This window comes from Balaenoptera borealis (assembly GCF_965194805.1).
Source record: "Balaenoptera borealis genome assembly, chromosome: 4".
Lineage (NCBI taxonomy): Eukaryota > Metazoa > Chordata > Mammalia > Artiodactyla > Balaenopteridae > Balaenoptera > Balaenoptera borealis.
The window spans coordinates 17,361,978-17,381,666 of NC_138861.1; positions in this window are offsets into that span (position 1 = coordinate 17,361,978).

The following is a 19,689-nucleotide window of genomic DNA, read 5'->3' on the forward strand; positions in this document are numbered from 1 at the left end:
AAAATCTCTATCAATATTTATTTATATACTGGTATGCAATATCTATACATCAGAGTTCAAAATTTTACCCATAAAACAGAAGATCCAGTCATAATAATAGACTAGAGTCTGAAAACCAAGAAAAAAATCTCAGTTAAGATTCAAAGGTCTAGGGCTTCCCTGGTGGTGCAGTGGTTGAGAATCTGCCTGCCAATGCAGGGCACACGGGTTCGAGCCCTGGTCTGGGAAGATCCCACATGCCACGGAGCAACTGGGCCCGTGAGCCACAACTACTGAGCCTGCGCGTCTGGAGCCTGTGCTCCGCAACAAAAGAGAGGCCGCGATAATGAGAGGCCAGCACACTGCGATGAAGAGTGGCCCCCCACTTGTCGCAACTAGAGAAAGCCCTTGCACAGAAACGAAGACCCAACACAGCCATAAATAAATAAATAAAATTAAAAAAAAAAAAAGATTCAAAGGTCTATACTGATCTTTAATTTATCTCTTCTTCTTCTCTCTCAAGAATCCACACTAATCAGGAATTGTCTCCACTTCTCCAAAATGTCCCCATGTTACTAAGTGGTTCCCTGTTGCTAAAAACCAATGGTCAATTCTCATTTCTCATCTTAGTTGACCTAGTAGTGACATGTGCCATGGTTTCTCAGACGATTCTCCTTGAGTATTTGCTCCCTGGGCTCCAGATCATCATTCTCTCCTGATTTTCATCCTAGATCACTGACTCTTTCTTCTGGTTTATTCTGATTTTGTTGGTTTATCTGCATTTCCCTGATTTCTAATCATTTAAATGTCCTGCTGCTCAGTCTTTGTATCTTTCCTATCTGTCTACACTGATCACCTTGAAGGTCTCATTCAGTCTCAGAGTTTTAAATACCATCTAAATGCCTATGACTCAGAAATTGAAACTTTTCATCCTGCATATCTATCTTGTACTCCCAACTTTTATATCTAACTTTTTACCTTAATTTTGATGAATGATAAACATCCCAAATTTATACTCAGAACAAAACTTCTGTTCTTCCCCCAAATATCCTCCTGAGGTTTCCTAAACTCAGTAAATGGAAAATCCATTTTATCATTACTGAAGCATAAAACCTTGGATTCATCCGACTCCTCTGGTTTTTTAACTCTCCACACTTGATATATCAGCAATGTGTTAAAAAAACAGCCAGACTGATCCTTTTACAACTCAGGGAAGGTCATGACACTATGTTCTCTTCGCCTAACTTTCAGATCTGAAAAGTGGGAAAAATTAGACTACATTCTATTTTTGTGATAATTAAATAATCAATGATATAAGACTTAGAGCAGCGCCTAGTTCACAGGAAGTGGTAAATGGTTATTAGTTATTAGTAACATTAACCCAGAACCAAATCTTTTGTAGAGCTCTGCATGGAGAATACAGTAACTCTAAGGTATAGGTAGAATAAGTATAGGTAGAATCTAATATAAATAGTTGATATCTCCCAGAGTTATATGTCCCTGGCTACAAGTGTTTTCTATGGCTCCAGTGATTCCAATGTATCAAAATCACTGTCAGGAAGGAAGATAAGAAGCTGTTGTGCTGCGTGTCATCTATCTCCTTTCAGTCTCCCCAGAGTCTCCATTTCTCAAGTTTGGACAAGGAGTCAGCTGGAGTCTCAACTGGAGTCAAAAGTTGAGCTCACTGCATTGGATAATCTTGTCCTAGATGCAGATCTGAACCAAATTCCATTTGGGGCACCAAAAAATGTCAAAAACATGTGTTAGCTTTGAAGTGCCCTGAAACTGAAAATTATCCTTTAGACCCTTGAAGAATTTAGAGTTCTTTAAGTATTACAGCTTCTTGGTGAGGTACTTAAATCTATCTGTCCTAAATTTCTGTCCTAATGATTTCTCAGGGACAGTTTATTTTCCATCAGTCTGCTTTTCTAGGAAGTACTCAAAATGATCTATTTCTGTCTGGACCAAAGTGTGGGGACAATATGACTCAGCTGAATCCTGAAGTGAGTGTTTCTCACTAGCAACTGAATTTTGATAAAAGGAAAAAAAGGGAATGGCTGAAATCTGTGGGTACAAGAGAATTTTTTTTCTTTTTCAAGTAACTCTAACATACATCCAATCTCTCCTTACCAATCATGTGTTTGGTACAAATACAGATTTCAATTAGTTTAAGATCATATTTTATATCTAATGTTATCTAAAATGCAACTCGTTTTACTCCCATTTCTTATTATACTAACATTTTAGTGTGCTGTTGCCTTCCATTATATACCCTTCGCATCTTTGGCTAGAACTCATGGCACTGGGTCTGTGTATGAGTGTGATGTAATATAATTGTAGGAGCATAATGCATCATTACCATTTTTGCTTTCATATAATCACAAACCATTTTAATTCTGAATAAACTGTACTTTTAGTTACAACTCATATTCAGTAATTGGCTTTTGTCCTTTATATGCACTATGAAAACTGCTCTTTTATAATTTATTACCATAAAAGGAAAAAAATACTAAAGTGAAATAGTTACAGGTCTAGGTACAAATCTCCAATGAATTTATAAATTCTACTGAAGAGTTGAAAGTAAGTATGTTGATTTGGGCAAATGAGTTTATCATTTAGACAAATTCATACTATTAAAATGAATTTAGGAAAACTCTAAAAGGGTGAATTTGGGAGACATAATGTCTGCTGTGTTTCCTTTATTTCAGTTAATTTTACCCAAAGGTAATTAATCAGTTCAAAATTTCATGCTAATTCTTATATTAATAATCTTTTCTGAAATACTGATTCAATGTTACTGCCTTGGGTGACTTAAATAATATTCTCTTTTTAGCAAATAAGGGTCTCAGAAGATGCTCTCTTATCCATTCCATTAATGCATATAATTGGGAACTTGCAGGCTACAGAATCCTCCTTTTTCCTTAGAAGTTCGAAGCTAACTATTGATAGTGAATTAAAGAAAGAAAAGTGTTAACTTAAATTCATGTCTGAAGAAGTCTCTGTGAAATGTTTTTGAGAGGTAGAGATATAAAGAATGAGAATGTTTTGATCACTTAACTTGCAAATGACTTTTATTACATATATATGTCATACATATATATATCATATAAATATAAATAACATATATGTCATATAAACACCATATAAATAGAATGTGTTTTTAAGCCATATGATTTTCTCTTCTTAAAATGTAAAATGTTTCAGAAAATGCCTGAAAATTTTCTGAATAATGAAGCAATCTCTGTGATGATGATGGATGCAGAGGTTACTTGCAAACAAATCATCAATCCACCCAAACACAGAAAACAAAAAAAAATGCCAGTTGTATAACTAAAAGAAATATTTGTTGAATGAAACAAGGGTCAGTAAATTTATCTCATAGAACAGACAGAGCATCACATGTTGCTGAATGTTAGTTTAAAATGCCCATGATATTTTCTTTCTGGGCTGACATTTTCTTCTCTCCAATTCAATTTGTAACTTAATCCTGTACAACTTTATGATTTGAATAGTAATGTTATACAATAATTTCATTGCATTCTAAACTATCACTTTGTGTTCTGTTACCACTTATACAGATGTGGTTTTTAAAATTTTCATTATTTTGATACAGTTTGAAGAAATGTTTTGGTGAGAGAAATTTCTCTTTTAAATGTTGGATATTGCTTCTTTTGAAAACAGAAAACACTAGGCATGGAACAAAAGTATGTTCTCATTTATTATTCATTCCATAAATATTATTCAGAATCTATTATATATATAGCATGGTCTCTGACACATATTGGAGGATGGATAGCTCTGTAAAACCTTATTTCTCCTTCAAGAAATCTTACCCGAATGACAAGAAAATAGTTGCTGCTGATTCCCTACCACTCTGGGCTGGCCCAGCACTGCCAGGCAAATTGCTAAAGTCACACCAGAAGCATTCCATCTCTCCATCTCTGTTGTAGGTCAAGACTCCTGCTAGTCTGAGCTACAGAACTACCTATTTAATTATTGCATCTTTTGAAACACACACACACACATCCCCCCCCACACACACACACATACCCCTTACCCCTGTTGGACACTGGACATTGCTAATAGGACAATGACAGAGTTATTGAAACCCATTTGAGGAAGGAAATATTTCTTTGACTTGCTTACACTTAGAAAAACATATTACAGTCAGAATAAAGTTTATTTCTTTCCACTTTATTGCTTCCTTGTGTGGATATGCTGAACTAAGAATCAGGGCTTGTTACCTTTTAGTTATGACCCTTGACTTTCCCAAGAATGTTTTAAAAACCTGATTTTAGTCAAAACTCAATTTCTCAAAGAATCTTTTATTTTTTTGAGTCTTTCTATTATATACCATGCCAGGGAGCACAACAAGTGAGACACTGTGGGGGACACAGCTGCTATACACTAGTTTCTGAACTGCAAATGGCTTACTGTTGAGACATTAAACAGGAGTCTTGTGAAAGAGACCTGACTTAGAAGCCTGACACGGGCCAAGAGACATAGAGTACCGTAGGGTACTCTCTCTTCCCTAGACACGGGACTTGGGAATGGAGGGTAACATTGATCATCCTCCTAAAAGCCCAGGGACTGACTTAATCCCAAAGGTCTCAAATTTGGAAAAATGTACTGCTAAAGGAATAGAGTAATATTTGCACTTCTATAAATGTGGTGGCAATTATTACAAGAGCATTATGCAGTTTGGACTTGAGAAAAGAAAGATATCTTATCAGAACAGTTAAGAAATTGAATGTGTCCTCATGCGGAAACCTTTTGATGAAGAACTCTAATTCCTTAGATAATCTTTTTACAGACTCTCAAGAAAGTTCACTTTAGGGAACAGAATGCCAGTTGTACAATGGGCAATAGCAAAACTAGACATAGTAGGAAAAGACCTCACAGTGCTAAGAAAACATCTAAATACAAAAATCAAAAGACTTAAGATCAAACCTTCTCTGCTTATCCTAAATAGCAAAGGGAGCTGATGTTGAAAGGTGAAGAAAATAAGAATTACAGATTATATAAATTATTTATGTTAGCTGACCATTCTAGCATGGTATGGCTCTGATCATTAACCATCATATAGCTCTTTGATATTCACCTAGGAGATGGCCAAATAAAGATGCTCATATGGGGCTTCCCTGGTGGTGCAGTGGTTGAGAATCCGCCTGCCAATGCAGGGCACACGGGTTCGAGCCCTGGTCTGGGAAGATCTCACATGCCACGGAGCAACTGGGCCCGTGAGCCACAACTACTGAGCCTGCGCGTCTGGAGCCTGTGCTCCGCAACAAGAGAGGCCGTGATGGTGAGAGGCCCGCGCACCGCAATGAAGAGTGGCCCCCACTTGCCTCAACTAGAGAAAGCCCTCACACAGAAACGAAGACCCAACACAGTCAAAAATAAATAAATAAATTTAAAAAAAAAATGGTCCTATGCTCAAGAAGTGCCAACACAAAAAAATGACTATTATTTGAAGAGATTGTCTCTTCTAACTCATAACTTAGATTATATACTTGAAATCTAGATCTAGGACTTTGCCCACATACTGATGCTGTAATAAGCAGAGAGAAATATATAATGATGTAAATATATGCATATGAGTGTAAAAATTAAGATACATGTCATGTATTTGCAAATAATTTTCTGTGATCGCAATTAACTTTATATATTATACATTTTTTTCAGTGAATAACTTAAGGAAAGGAAGTTATTTTTACTTGGATAATTTATTTTTAAACATAGGCATAGTCTATGTTCACTGTAGTGGAAGATGGTGTGACTAATTTACACAGACAATTAGATTTCATTGCTTTAGTATTATTGGACAAAGTCAATCAACTGCCATAAAATCTGCATTAGGCTCTGCTTTCCATGTGGCAACTTACAATGTTATACAATCAGACCAATAATTTTGATTTAACATCATCACCATGTTTGTGTACCTACTGAAGGTACCTTTCACATAGAATATAAAGTGAATGGCACCTAGTTAAATTGTGCAACAGGGCAGGAATGCATATCACATAAGTTGGAAAAACGTGACAAGGACTTTGCAATATAAATCATTTACCTGATTAATTAGGAAAAGGGAGATTTTTCTGGCTGATCAGTCTATAACCAAACTTCTGCAAGTGCTTTGGAACTACTAGTTTTTTAATTGAAGAATATGATATAAGTGAAACAAATTCCAGCTAAAATCGACTTTAGGAGTTCTTTTGGTTAACATTAAGTGCTTTCCTTGAGGTAAATATATTTCCTACCCTTTTGAGCAAAAACATTCTATAACTACCTCCATAAATGTGAAAATGTGCTAAATTGTCCTTCAAACTTTTGTTTTTGGTAAGTCCATCATACTTTATAATCTTTCTGCAAACATACTTATTCCTGTTTAAAAAATCATCTTATTAAGGTGTAAGTTACATTAAAAAGTACAAACTAACAATGAGTTCACAGGTTTATTAATTTTTGTGAAGTGGACACATCCAAAAACAAAATCCAAAACAAGAAACAGGACACTATCCACATTTCAGAAGCTTCCCTCAAGTCCTGTCCCAATAGTATCCCTTCTCTTTAGAGGTAACCACTTTTCTGAAGATTAGATTGCTTCTGAGCATTATTCAAATGGACTTTTACAGCATGTTTCCTTTTATGTTTGACTCCAAAATGATTGTGATATCAGACTATGTTGTTGCAGATGGCTGTCATTTGTTCCCTTTCATTTCTATATCCATTGTAAGAATATTACACAGTTTATTCATCCACTCTATTCTTGTGAACAATTTTGTTGTTTCCAATTTGGGGTCATTTCAAATAATGTTGCTACAAACATTTTTGAACATGTCTTCTGGTGCACAAACATAGACATTTCTCTTGTTACTGTACTTAGAAGTGAAATTACTTACTTATGGGGTACTCTTATGTTTATGTTTAGTAGATACTGCCAAAAAGTTCAACAAATTCATTATAACACCAACTTGAAGTCTGTAGTGCTATTTGTTGCTGGGTAGCTTATATTATCTTTGGAAACATTTTTACTGTTTTTCTTCAAATAGTGTTCATGCTGCAGTGCCTTTCACTTCTCCCTTTGTTACTCTAATATATAAACATTAATTTTTTTTTTTACCATGCCCCAAATGTGTCTTACTCCTTTTTCTATATTTTCCAAACTTTTTAATCTCTCTGTGCTTCAGTTTGCTAATTTTCACTGATTTAACTTTCAGATCATAAGTCCTTATTTGGGCTATGTGTAATGTACTATTAAATCAATTTATCGAGTTCTTAATTCTAGGTAGTATGTTTTTCTAATGTTAGAGTTATTTTTGAACTATTTTCTTTAAATTCTAATTTCCTACTGAAAATCTCTATAGATAGATAGACAGATAGATATATAGATATAAACCTCAGTTATTTGAAATATAAAATATGGCTCATACCTCCACTATTTGGTTTTTGATTTTTCCTGTAGGTCTGTTTCTATTGTATGGTTTTTCACTTAGTTTTCAATAAGTTTTCTTTTCTTTTTTTTTTTTTTTTTGGTATCCTGGTGTTCCTGTTTTTTTTGTTTTTTTTAATTCCAGGCATTCTGTATGAAAATGTGTCCAGGTTATTTGTGAGTATACAAAGTGTTATTATTTTCTTCTTTTGTCCCTAACAAGAAGTTACACTATGGGAAGATAGCTTTAATCTTACCAGGAGTTAACTCTTTTGAGGCTAGGTTTCTGTCTTCACGAGAGCAATTCTACATTCTGTCTGGTCATTCTCTTTGGGCAAATTTCTTCAGAGACCCCAACTAAAATCCTAAATGTGTTCCAGCACTCACCACCCTCCCCATGTCCCCATGAGACTGCTAAATGCTTTTCTCAACTTCTCAGCATTTCTTCTGCTGCTTAGACTAAGACAGATCATCATGATATAATCAGGGCAGAAACGGCTGAAGTTGAAGATCTGGCTACAACTTGTAAATAAGCAAATAACTCCAAAGCAACAGCAACTTCCAATATCAGGGTCACTTCTTTTTGTTTCTTATCTCTCTAAGATATTGACCTCTAAAATTTTGACTGACTTGATGGTTTTCTGATGTTTTTAAATTGATTTTTTTAATATTTTATTCACTTCTCTAGTTTTTCTCAGCAGAAGAGTTAGTCTGATACAACCTGATCTGCCATAGTCAAAAGCAGAAATTTTATGTATTTATTTTTCACTCAAACCATACTGCATTCACATATATTTTATTCAACAAGAACAGCAGTATAGTGGGAGGCATATATAACTTTTGGTTTAATTTATAAACATGTCTTTTTATCAGTTCAGTAAAATATTTTAAACATAAGACCTGACATTAAAAGCACAAATTTATTATTTGTATATAGACTTCTTTATGTTCCTAATATCATGTTTGGGCTTTGTTTCTAAAGACTTAATTAGGCAAATTATTACAGAATTATTTGAGACTGCAGTCTAAACATAAATATACAAGGTAAATAATATCTTCATAGAGTAGTCTCTATTGGGTATATAAATGTAGCCATATGAAGCTATTAATTTTTAGAAGGAAATACACAAATATTCTATATAATTTCAGGTCATTTTTAAATGACTATATTTTTTCCTTTGGTTAAGGATAATTAACCAAATTATAATTTGGTTAATTATATAATTATATATATATATAATTTTATATATATATATAATTATATATATAATTATATAATTTGAATAATTATATAATCAAATAATTTATTTTTCCTTTGGTTTTAGAAATAGTAATTTCATTAAATTAGAAATAATCAGTAAAATTGTGTACTTAAGAGAATTTTTGGTGATAATATTTAACCATGGATATGGAGAATTATATATATTTTTAATCACAAAGTCTGTCTCAATTTTGAAGGTGTCAAAGTTTTTAATTTATTTTACTGCTGGCTCAAAAACCTGAAAAGAACTCTTTTCTTCACAATTTGAGAACAAATGAATATTCCTAGGACAAATGTAATATAGGTTGCCAGAATGTCCTTCCACATAATTGTGGAATAAAGAAAATAAGTCCATCGATTAGAATTTAATTATTTATATGTGTACATGTTGATGTTTACTTAAGTATGTATCTTCTCACTTCATTTTCTACTTGTATTGGTAAAAATGGAAAAATTTGTAATATTTACACTAATTCAATATTGGAGAAAATAAAATGAAATATGCTATGTTGATTAAACGTTTCAGTCAGTTCTGCCTTGTTTATGCTCTCATCTCCCATCCAACCCTAGAAAACCTGGTGCTGCTAGAGACTTCCATCTGATGGCCTTTTAACAGCTCAACCACTTTTATTCAAACTATGTTTTCTGAGCAGCTACAATATGCCTCTCCTTAGGCTGACTGGGGACGTGTACCTCAGTGCTGAACAGGAAACTCTGGAACTGCATGCTGAACCACAGAGCACACCCTCCATCCTTCCTCTACTCTGGTCCTCTCATTCACATCCCAGTGGTCCTTCTCAAGTCTCTGTGTAAGCAGCCTGGGTGGTTTCTTAATCTTTGAGTAATAAAAAGGTCCTGACTCTGATCTGGATCTGTCCTTAGAATCTGGATACCATCCCCATCTGGGTCCACAAACTATCCTTGCTCTGATTCCTACATACATTCATACAAATGTATGGCCAGATTTCTGAGAATCAGCCTTCTGCTAAACTATGATAATTCTCCTCCTATGTGTTGGGACAAATCACTACTTTGCTTTATTCCTCTTTGCTGTACTTTTTGCCATTTGCCTGGATCATGACCAGAAATTACCTCTCTCACTGGAGAGTGTCTTCCAGCCTGGATCTCCTCACTTACCAGCCTCTGGGCACTGGGGCTTGTTCCACGGTATGTCAAGCCACAGCCTCTTTCTTGCCTTCACTGTTATTTGTTACAAATTAGCTGCCATGCTCCTTCAGGAATTCAGAGACACAACAAATCTCATATAAGCAATCCTTTGCTGTGTCACAGAATTGACCTCTCTTTTTTTCCTCTGTAAAGGATACATTTATTTTCTAACTATAGGGACAAGTTTGTCACATTATAATAACAGTCAAATATTATTCAGTCAATCTTAAAAATAACCAAACATAATATATAATATCTAACATACAAGGAAAATAGAAACTTTGAGGAAATGAAAATTCAGAATATATTCCTTCCAGAAAATATTACATGCTAGCAGCAAGACCCTGGTATATTTGTGAATTTTTCTAATACCAATGAAAGAAGCTGAATTATTAACAATCACTAAAATTAAGTCTGTAATACCAATCCTATATTAAAAATATATGACTTTAGATAGTCATTCCATTTGATTCAAACCACAGCTTGAGGTGGTATATAAGTGGAAGAGTAAAGAAAGAAGAGTATACACACTGGTGAGTCTACCTTGGTAATCAAGGAGTGAAAAGATTTTACAATCAGATCACCTTTACCTATAAAACATGATACTTAATAAATTATTCGGTTAATCCATCAATGCATCCTCCCCCCAAAATTGAAATCTATGATGAATGAGTACATAACATTCAGAAAAAAACTCTTCTAACACTTATTTTCACTAGAATTCATTTTACTTAACTGTTTTATATGATCATTTTGATTAGTGATACTTTTGATGAGGTAAAGTAAGAAAACTAAGTTTTTAGCCATTTTTATTGCCAAGTAATATGAAAAGTATATGTTCTCACCTTGTCTGAATATTACCCTATCACTACATCTAGATGTTTACGATGAGCTGAGACTCAGAAATTAGCCAAACCAAATATGAAATTTCAAAATCATAGATAGGATTAAAATGGGGAAAATCATATGAATGAGTGAGGGACAGAGTAAGGATCAAAGAGGGGGTGAGAGATAAAGTTCAGAGATAAAACTCTGAGTGCCTGTAGAACACTACTGTGGTACAAAAATAGCCTTTAAATATTATGATGTGCTTATGGACAAATCATTGCAATATAATGTTTTGTTCAATCAACCATATCACATGTCCTGTTTCATCACAAACATAAAAAGGTTTGTAATGAGGGACCTCCTAAGAATTTGTTGTCCAAGAGTTAAAATATTAAAATACACACACAGAGATTTCTGAGTAAGTAACTGTAACTAAATCAGTAACTACATATAGAAATATCAAAGTTTAGGCAAAAGAGCTACTGGAAGTCCCAGTAGAGCAGGATGAGTAGGTGAGTTTGAATAAAGCTTAACTGTCATTGATTTCACTGTTCCTCAGAGAAAAACTGTGTTAACGGAAAGACAATGTTTTAAAGGATTCTAGAGAAAAGGCATTCAAAAGGCTGGACTCTGACCACGTGACTTCACACCTATCTAGTCTGGGTAAAGGTTCACATGGCCCAAAAGGGAGATAGGTGTCTCAGGCTATCCCAGCTTGATGATACCAGCCATTTCAATAATAAAACCAATTATCCTTGAACTGATTCTGTACCCACTGAACTAACTCCGTTTTGGAATTGGGCTGCTCAAGGAAGACCTTCCTATGGAGAATGGATGTCCTGGGTAGTCACCATGAACATCGCAGCTATATTGCTCATGACAAATCTATATTTTGTGGTTCTGGTTACAGCTGAATCTTTTGAAAATATGATCATTGTGGATTAGTTCTCAAGAGACTAAACTACTTGAGCTACACAGACAAAATTATGTTTTTGTTCCAGAAATACTGATAAGTAAATATATCCAATGCATCAAGTCAGAATTCTTAAATACTTTTTAATTCAGTTTTAATGTACACTCAGCAAAATGCAGAGATCTGAACTGTTCACTTCATGGACTTTGACAAATCTATACAACTGTGTATACAACACTCAAAACAGAATGTTTCTCCACCCCACAGAGTGTTCTCACCACCCTTTTGAGTCAACCTCTTCCCACAGAGGAACTGTTTTGATCCCTATCACCACAGATTATTTTTGCCTCTTCTAGAACTTTATATGCATGAAATCATAGGGCATATCTTACTTTTTTCTTGACATTTTCATATACTATGATAGCTACAAGATGACTCCATGTTTTTGTACTTATTAGTAATCATTTTTTCTTGCTTAGTTTATACCACTGTATGAATGTACCAAAATTTGTATACCCATTTTCCTGTGTATAGATAAATTGTTTCCCCACCATCTCCTCAACTCTCCCAGTTTGGAGCTAATACAAATAAAGATGCTAAACACTTCTTCACATATATTGGTGGGGGAATATGCACACATTCATTTATTTTCATTATACACCAAGAAGTGAACGTTTAAGGTTATAGGGCAGGTGCGTGTTTAATTTACTGTATAAGAGAGTATCAAATATTTTTCCATGTTATGCTTCCACCAGCAATGTATAGCATGAGATTTCTCAGTTGCTCCACACTCTCAAAACATTAATCATTTAAAAAATTTAGTCATTCTAGAGAGAGTGTAGTGATATCTCTCTCATTGTTTTAGTTTGCATTTCCTTGATGAAGCACTATGTTGAGCTCCTTCCACATGCTTATTTTCTTTCGTAAAGTGTTTGTTCAAGTCTTTTAATTGGGTAGTTCGTGTTTTCAACTATAAATTGAAGGATAATCTTTAGATTATCTGAATACAAGTCCTTTGCCAGAAAATTTTACAAATATTTTTCCCAGTCTCTGTCTTGCTTTTTCATTTACTTAATAGTGTCTATTAATGAGAGAAGTTTTCAAATTTTAATGAAACCTAATTTATTAAATTTTTAACATATTGCTAGTGCTTTTGTATCTGAGGAAAATTTTGTCTACCCTAGCGCTGTGATGACACGTTCCTATGTTTTCTTCTGTAACCCTTAAAATTTTATCTTTTATATTTAGGACTGTGATACACCTTTCAATAATTTTTATATGTTTCAAAATATGGAAGAAGATTCATTTTTCTTGATTTTAATATTCATTTGTTCCTACACCATTAGTTGAAAAGACTTTGCTTTCTCTTTGAATTGCTTTATTACTTTTGTTAAAAAATCAATTTCCACATGTTATGTGAGCTTACAGACATCCGGACTTCATGTTCAGTTCTATTAATCTATTTATATATCCTTATTAATTTCTGTCCCTTTACAGTACTTGAAAAATTTGAGCAGTAGAAATCATCCATCTTTTATGCCTTTTTAAAGTTGGTTTAGCTATTTTAAATCATTTGCATATTCATATAAACTTTAATTTTACCAGTCATTTCCTCAAAAATCACTCTTGGGATGATAATTGTGATTACATGCTTAAGATAGTTACTTCTTACATGTATTTTTGCTATTGTTTTCCATTTCAATTCTAATTTTGTCAGAGAATACATTCTGTACTATTTTGACACTTGAAATTTACAGAAACTTATTTTACTTCATTAGGTTTGTTATATTAAACACATGCACTTAAAAACAATGTGCATTCTATAATTATTGAGTGTAATTGTTCTATAAATGTCAATTAGGTAAAGGTAGTTTACTTTGCTATTTAAATCTTCTAAGTCCTTACAGATTTTTGTGTGCTAATTTTATAAATTACTGAGAGAGGAGTGCTAAAACAACTATTTATCAATTTTTGCTTTAAAAATTTTGAAATTGTTAGTAGGTGAATAAGCATATATAATTGATTAACTTATTTCATTATTATTATGAAATTTCTCTTCTTCTGAAAATACTCCTGAAAATACAAACACAGTCTGTCTGATATTAATAGAGCCATACTAGCTTTTTGATGAGTAATGTTTTGCCTTTAAGCTGTCTCTATCTTTATGTTTAATTAATATTTTTCTCTTATAAAGACTATTTAGCTAAATCTTCCTTTTTATCCCAGTCTGACAATCGCTGCCTTAAAATCAAAGTGTTTAGTCCATTTACTATTTATATAATTATTGTTATGGTTGGGTTTAATCTATACCATACTGCTGTTTGTTTTTTGTTAGATCCTTTTTTTATTTGTATCTCTTTTCCTATCTCTCTTTTACTTAACCAAGTAGTTTTTGTCATTTTTTATCTCCTCTATTTTGTTTTTAGGTGTTTATTTTATATTACTTTTATAGTGCTTATTCTAGTGATTATAATAATATGCATCCTTAACTTACCACTGTCTAGCTTAAACTAATATAATACCATCTCATGTATAATGTAAAGCTATTCCTATCTTCCTGACTTTTTTGCTACTTTTTCATTTATTTGCAGCTACATGTTATTAACTCCACAAAACATAGGTATTAGTTTTGCCTTAAGTGGTTTATCTTTACATAAAATTAAGAAAAGTAATATTTTATATTTAACCCCAAATATACCATTTATAGGGTTCTTCCCTCCTTTGTTTAGATCCAAGTTTCCATCTGATATCATTCTCTTCATCCTGAATAACTTTCTTTAGCATTTCTTTTAGGATAGGTTTGGTGGTAATGAATTTCTTTATATAGCATTTAGTTGAAAATTTCTTTGTCTTCATTTTAGAAGAAATTTTCACCATAGAATTCTGTGTCGATTTTTTCTTTTAGTACTGTAGAGATGTCATTCCTTTTTTGTCCATTGATCAAATGAGTAGTCTTACATATTGCTGTTTACCTTATGTCTTTTCTTTTCCTCTGCTACTTTCAAGTTTCCTCCATAACTTTAGTTTTCAGCAGTCTGACCATGATGTGCCTAGATGTGGTTTTGTTTGTATTTATTCTATTTGGGGTTGTCTGAGCTTCTTCAATCTTTAAGTGTATTTATTTCACAAGATTAGAGGATTTTCAGCTATTATATATTCAAATATATACTTTAGCCCAGTCTATCTCCAACGAGGATTTCATTTACACATGTCAGACTGCTTGATGCAGTTCCATAAGTCCCCTAAGGCTTTGAAGAATTTTTTCTTTATTCTTCAGATTAGATTACTTCTATTGATCTGATGGCAATTTACCTGACTCTTTTTTTTTCTGCCATGTCCAACCTGCTGTTAAACTCATCTGGTGAATTTTTCATTTCAGATATTGTAATTTTCTACTTGTAATTTCATTTGTTATTTTTTTAAAACAGTTGTATTAAAGTATAATCATATAGCATAAAATTCACCAGTTGTAAGTATATAATTCAATGCTTTAAAACAAATTTATAAAATTGGGAAGCTAGTTTTAGAAAATTTCCATCATTTCAGAATGATTCCTTTTTGCAGTTGATCCCCATTCCTACCTCCAAACCCAGGCAGCAACACATCTGCTTTCTGTCTTTAAAGATTTCTCTTTTAAATACATATCTTATAAATCAGGGGCCCCCAACCCCCAGGTCATGGACCGGTACCGGTCTGTGGCCTGTTAGGAACCAGGCCGCAGAGCAGGAGGTGAGTGGCGGGCAAGTGAGCGAAGCTTCATCTGTATTTTCAGCAGCTCCCCATTGCTCGCATTACCGCCTGAGCTAAGACTCCCGTCAGATCAGCAGCGGCTTTGGATTCTCATAGGAGCGTGAACCCTACTGTGAACTGCACGTGTGAGGGATCTAGGTTGTGCGCTCCTTATGAGAATCTAATGCCTGATGATCTGAGGTAGAGCTGAAGAGATGAGGCTAGCGCTGGGGAGCGGCTGCAAATACAGATTATCATTAGCAGAGAGGTCTGACTGCACAGAGACCATAATAAATCAACTTTTTGCAGACTCATATCAAAACCCTATCAGTGAGTTCCAAGTGAAAACAAGCACAGGGCTCCCACTGATTCTGCATTATGGTGAGTTGTATTATTTCATTATGTATTAAATGTAACAATAATAGAAATAAAGTGCACAATAAATGTAATGCTCTTGAATCATCCTGAAACCATCCCCCAAGCCCCAATCCATGGAAAAACTGCCTTCCACAAAACCGGCCCCTGGTGCCAAAAAGGTTGGGGACCGCTGTTATAAATGGTATCATACCGTATGCAGTCCTTTGCATCTGGTTTCATTCACTAAAGACAATTTTATGAAGTTTACCCATATTACAACATATAATATTTTGTTTATTTTTTATATTTTTTTCATTCACCGGTGATGGACACTTGGGCTGTTCCAAATTTTTGCTTCTTATGAATAATGTTGCTATGGAACTAAGTGTAAAAATCTTTGTTTGTGTGTGTGTGTGTCTATATGTACATTTCACTGTGTGTAGATTCATAGGAATCATATTTCTGTGTCATATGGTGAGTTTAGGCTTTACTTTTGAAGAAACAAACTGTTTTCCAGAATGACTACACTATTCTGCAGTCTAATCCCCCAATACATGAGAGTTACAGTTCTTCCTCATCCTCAACACTTACACTTTTTGGCCTTTTAAAAATTATAGCCATTATAGTCAGTTTAAAATGGTCCCTTGTTGGAACTTCCCTGGCGGTCCAGTGGTTAAGGCTCTGTGCTCCCAATGCAGGGGCCATGGGTTCATCCCTGGTCAGGGAACTAGGATCCCACATACTGCACGGCACAGCCAAAAAAAAAAAAAAAAAGGTATCTTGTTGTGGTTTTAAATTTCATTTCCTTAATAACAGAGATATCGGCTATTTTTTAAACTTTTTTATAGTTCATATCTTTTCTACTGAGAATTCCCAGACGTTTTTTCACTGTGTCACTATTTTTCTCTAAGTCAGATTTTCTAAGCAGCATTACCATTTTGAACCACATAATTTGTTTGGGGATGCTGTTCTGTGCATCATAGGACGTTTAGCAGGATCCTTGGCCTCTACTCACGCCAGCCAGCAACACACCCACCAGTCGTAACAATAAAATACCACCATACATTGCTAAATGCCCACTTTGGGGGTCAAAAAACACCCCAGTTGAGAACTCCTGCTTTAATTCTTTGATAGTTGCTTTAAATTCCACTTATGCTAATTCCAATATCATGAGGTAGCTTTTCCTGTTTCTTCAAGTATACAAGGATATACTGTAATTATGGATAACACACATTGTAGACACTCTGGCTTCTGTTTTCTTCCTCTGAGGAGTATTATTTTTTGTTTAGCACTCAAATTGCTGGCTTATTGCCTTGTAAAAATGGGAACTTGGTTTTGTGCTTTATTAAAGTCAACCTGTTTTAGATTTTCCCTTGTTCTTGGAGTGAATCCCTTAATTCAGGGCTGTACTTTTTATGCCTGATGTAAGTCTCTTCTGGTTTTTCAATGGAAAGCCCAAGGTATTTCCATGTACCTCCACTTTGGCAGGATTCAAACTTAATACTGATACTGTGTTTCCCATGAGATGGGCAGCAGTTGCAATTTCTGTTCAGTGTTTTTAAACATTCCATCCCTGTCTTCCACTTGGTTTCTTAGAGCCTTCCCAACACTTACACAATTCTGTGTGTCAGTCAAAGATTTGAAGACAGCTTTTCTGAACATTTTGAGCCTCACCATCTTTTTGGTATTTTCCCATGCTTAATTTTCCAGCTGCCCTGGTATTGCTAAACTATATCTTCTAACTCGTCAAGCAGATAAAGATCTGTTTATTGATACTGTTTATTCTGATATCACCTCTGTGTGGTTAGTCTTTTATATCCAAACTTTACAGCAAGATTAAATAACTTCATGGTCACATTGCTAGTAAAGTAATCCTCTTTCCATTTCACTATACTTTTATTTCCTAACATTGTTTTTTTTCTATGTAGGTTTTCTTTTCTTTTTTTTTTTTACCTAGTCATCTGAATTTAAAAGTGCATGATTTGTAGTTTTCTATTTATAAATATTATAGATTGCCTATAATACTCTATCACAGGTATTCATTGTCAGAAAGTAGCACTAATATGTATGTATTTGATTAAAATAAAACAATTTAGTAAAAGTAGGCTTCCATTCCTATTTATGAGCTAAGTAGGCTGCATCTTAAAGTCAACTCCAGGATGTTAACTCCAAAAGCCTTTTAAGCTCTGTCAAAACAGTTTTCCAAATATGTGTGAGACTAATTCTGGATTTTCTACTCCATTCATTTATTTTTCTGTCTTTGAGCCAGTGCTACACTGATTTGATTATTGCAGCTTTATAATAAATCTTGAAATCAGTTGATGAAATAAGTCCAGTTAAAAAATACTAAAGCCAAACTCACAGAAACAGGGAGTAGCATGGTGGTTACCAGGGGATAGAGGGCAGGGTAAATCAATATACACTGGTCAAAGAGTACAAACTTCCAGTTATAAGATGAATAAGTTCTGGGGACCTAAGGTTCATTATGGTGACTATAATACTGTATTATACACTTTAAATTTGCTAAGGGAGTTGATCTTATATGATGTGATGAAGGTGTTAGTTAATGCTACGGTGGTAATCATTTTGCAATATGTAAGTGCATCAAATTAACGTGTTGTATACCTTAGCTTAAAAAGACCCACTAGTGCAATTTATCTCTTAGTTCTCAGGATTTCTAACACTTAAACAAATCAGAAATCTCTTTTTTCCTTCATTACAAAATAAGTTAATTAATTAATAATGAACTAATAGTAATACTACTGAACTTTTAATGTCTATGTATATTTAAATCTTAGCTTCACAATAACCCATCCATTTCAATGAGGAATCTTAATATAAAGAGATTAGCTTCAACACACAGTTACTAAATGGCAGAGTTGGAAATCAAATTTTGGCAGTTTAAGCCAGAGCTTAGTTCTTAGCTACCTTACCTCTATTAGTAATTAAACAGTTGAAAACTATGCAAAAGCATACAAAGAAAATAATAAATTATTTTAACCTCACTCAACAAGAATAATCGCTGTTATTTTGGTGTGCTTTTCTCCATACTCTTTTTTATTTATATACCAATAGTATGAAGCCAAAAATGAATACATTCTTAAATGTGATAAATATTTATCCATTCATTCCAGCAATCTAAATACAATATTATATCCCAGACTTATTTAACTCAAGACTGTGTGAAGGAAACAAAGAGATCTCTTGAAATAACAGAACCTATATTCAATAATGAGAATGATATAGCTACTGGTGTTTATATTTATGTGCAATGAACAATAAAGGCTGTAAAGGGTAAACTTTTTTTTTTCTTACTAAGGCAATATCCTTAGTAAGGCAATAGAGCAAAATTTGCTATAGGATATCTCCTTGTTTTGTGACTTTGTTAAATTAACATTTGTTAAGTAAACCCCCCATCCCAGGATATCTACGAGATAGTGAGCTAGGTTCAACAAAAGACCACAAGGGAACTGAAATAGAAACATTTATTACTCACAGGTCTTGGAGGAGATGTACAGCAAGGGGAAGTCAAGGCAGGGTGCAGGCAGAGAAAAAGGTAGGAACTGGGGCACACGCCTTTACCAGGAGCTGTGAGTGAAATGCATTTGGGTTCCCAGGCTAAGGCCAGATTGATCATAGACCTGGTGGGTCTTATCTAAGCAGTACACAAGGTTAAAGGCCCTGGGAGGCAGGGGAGACTTTATCACAAGGGCCCTTCCCTTGGGGAAGTCATACCAGGAACCTACACTTACTTGTGACTCTGTAGGCTGCTGTCTAGAGCGTGCATTTGCATCAGGGGCTAGTGTCAGTTTAAGGCCTCCACAGCCTGCTTGGCCAAACAGAATGGATGCCGCCAACGCAGCAATACCACAGAGTAGCTTAGCGAAACTCTGGACACCTTACCACTGAATTCTTGGTCTTCTCATTTTCACTCCAGGGAAGACCAGACCATACTTCCACATTGTTTCTCTGAGCTAGATGGGTGTGTCTGAACTCTCTCCATGGTGAGCAGTGTTTTCCTGC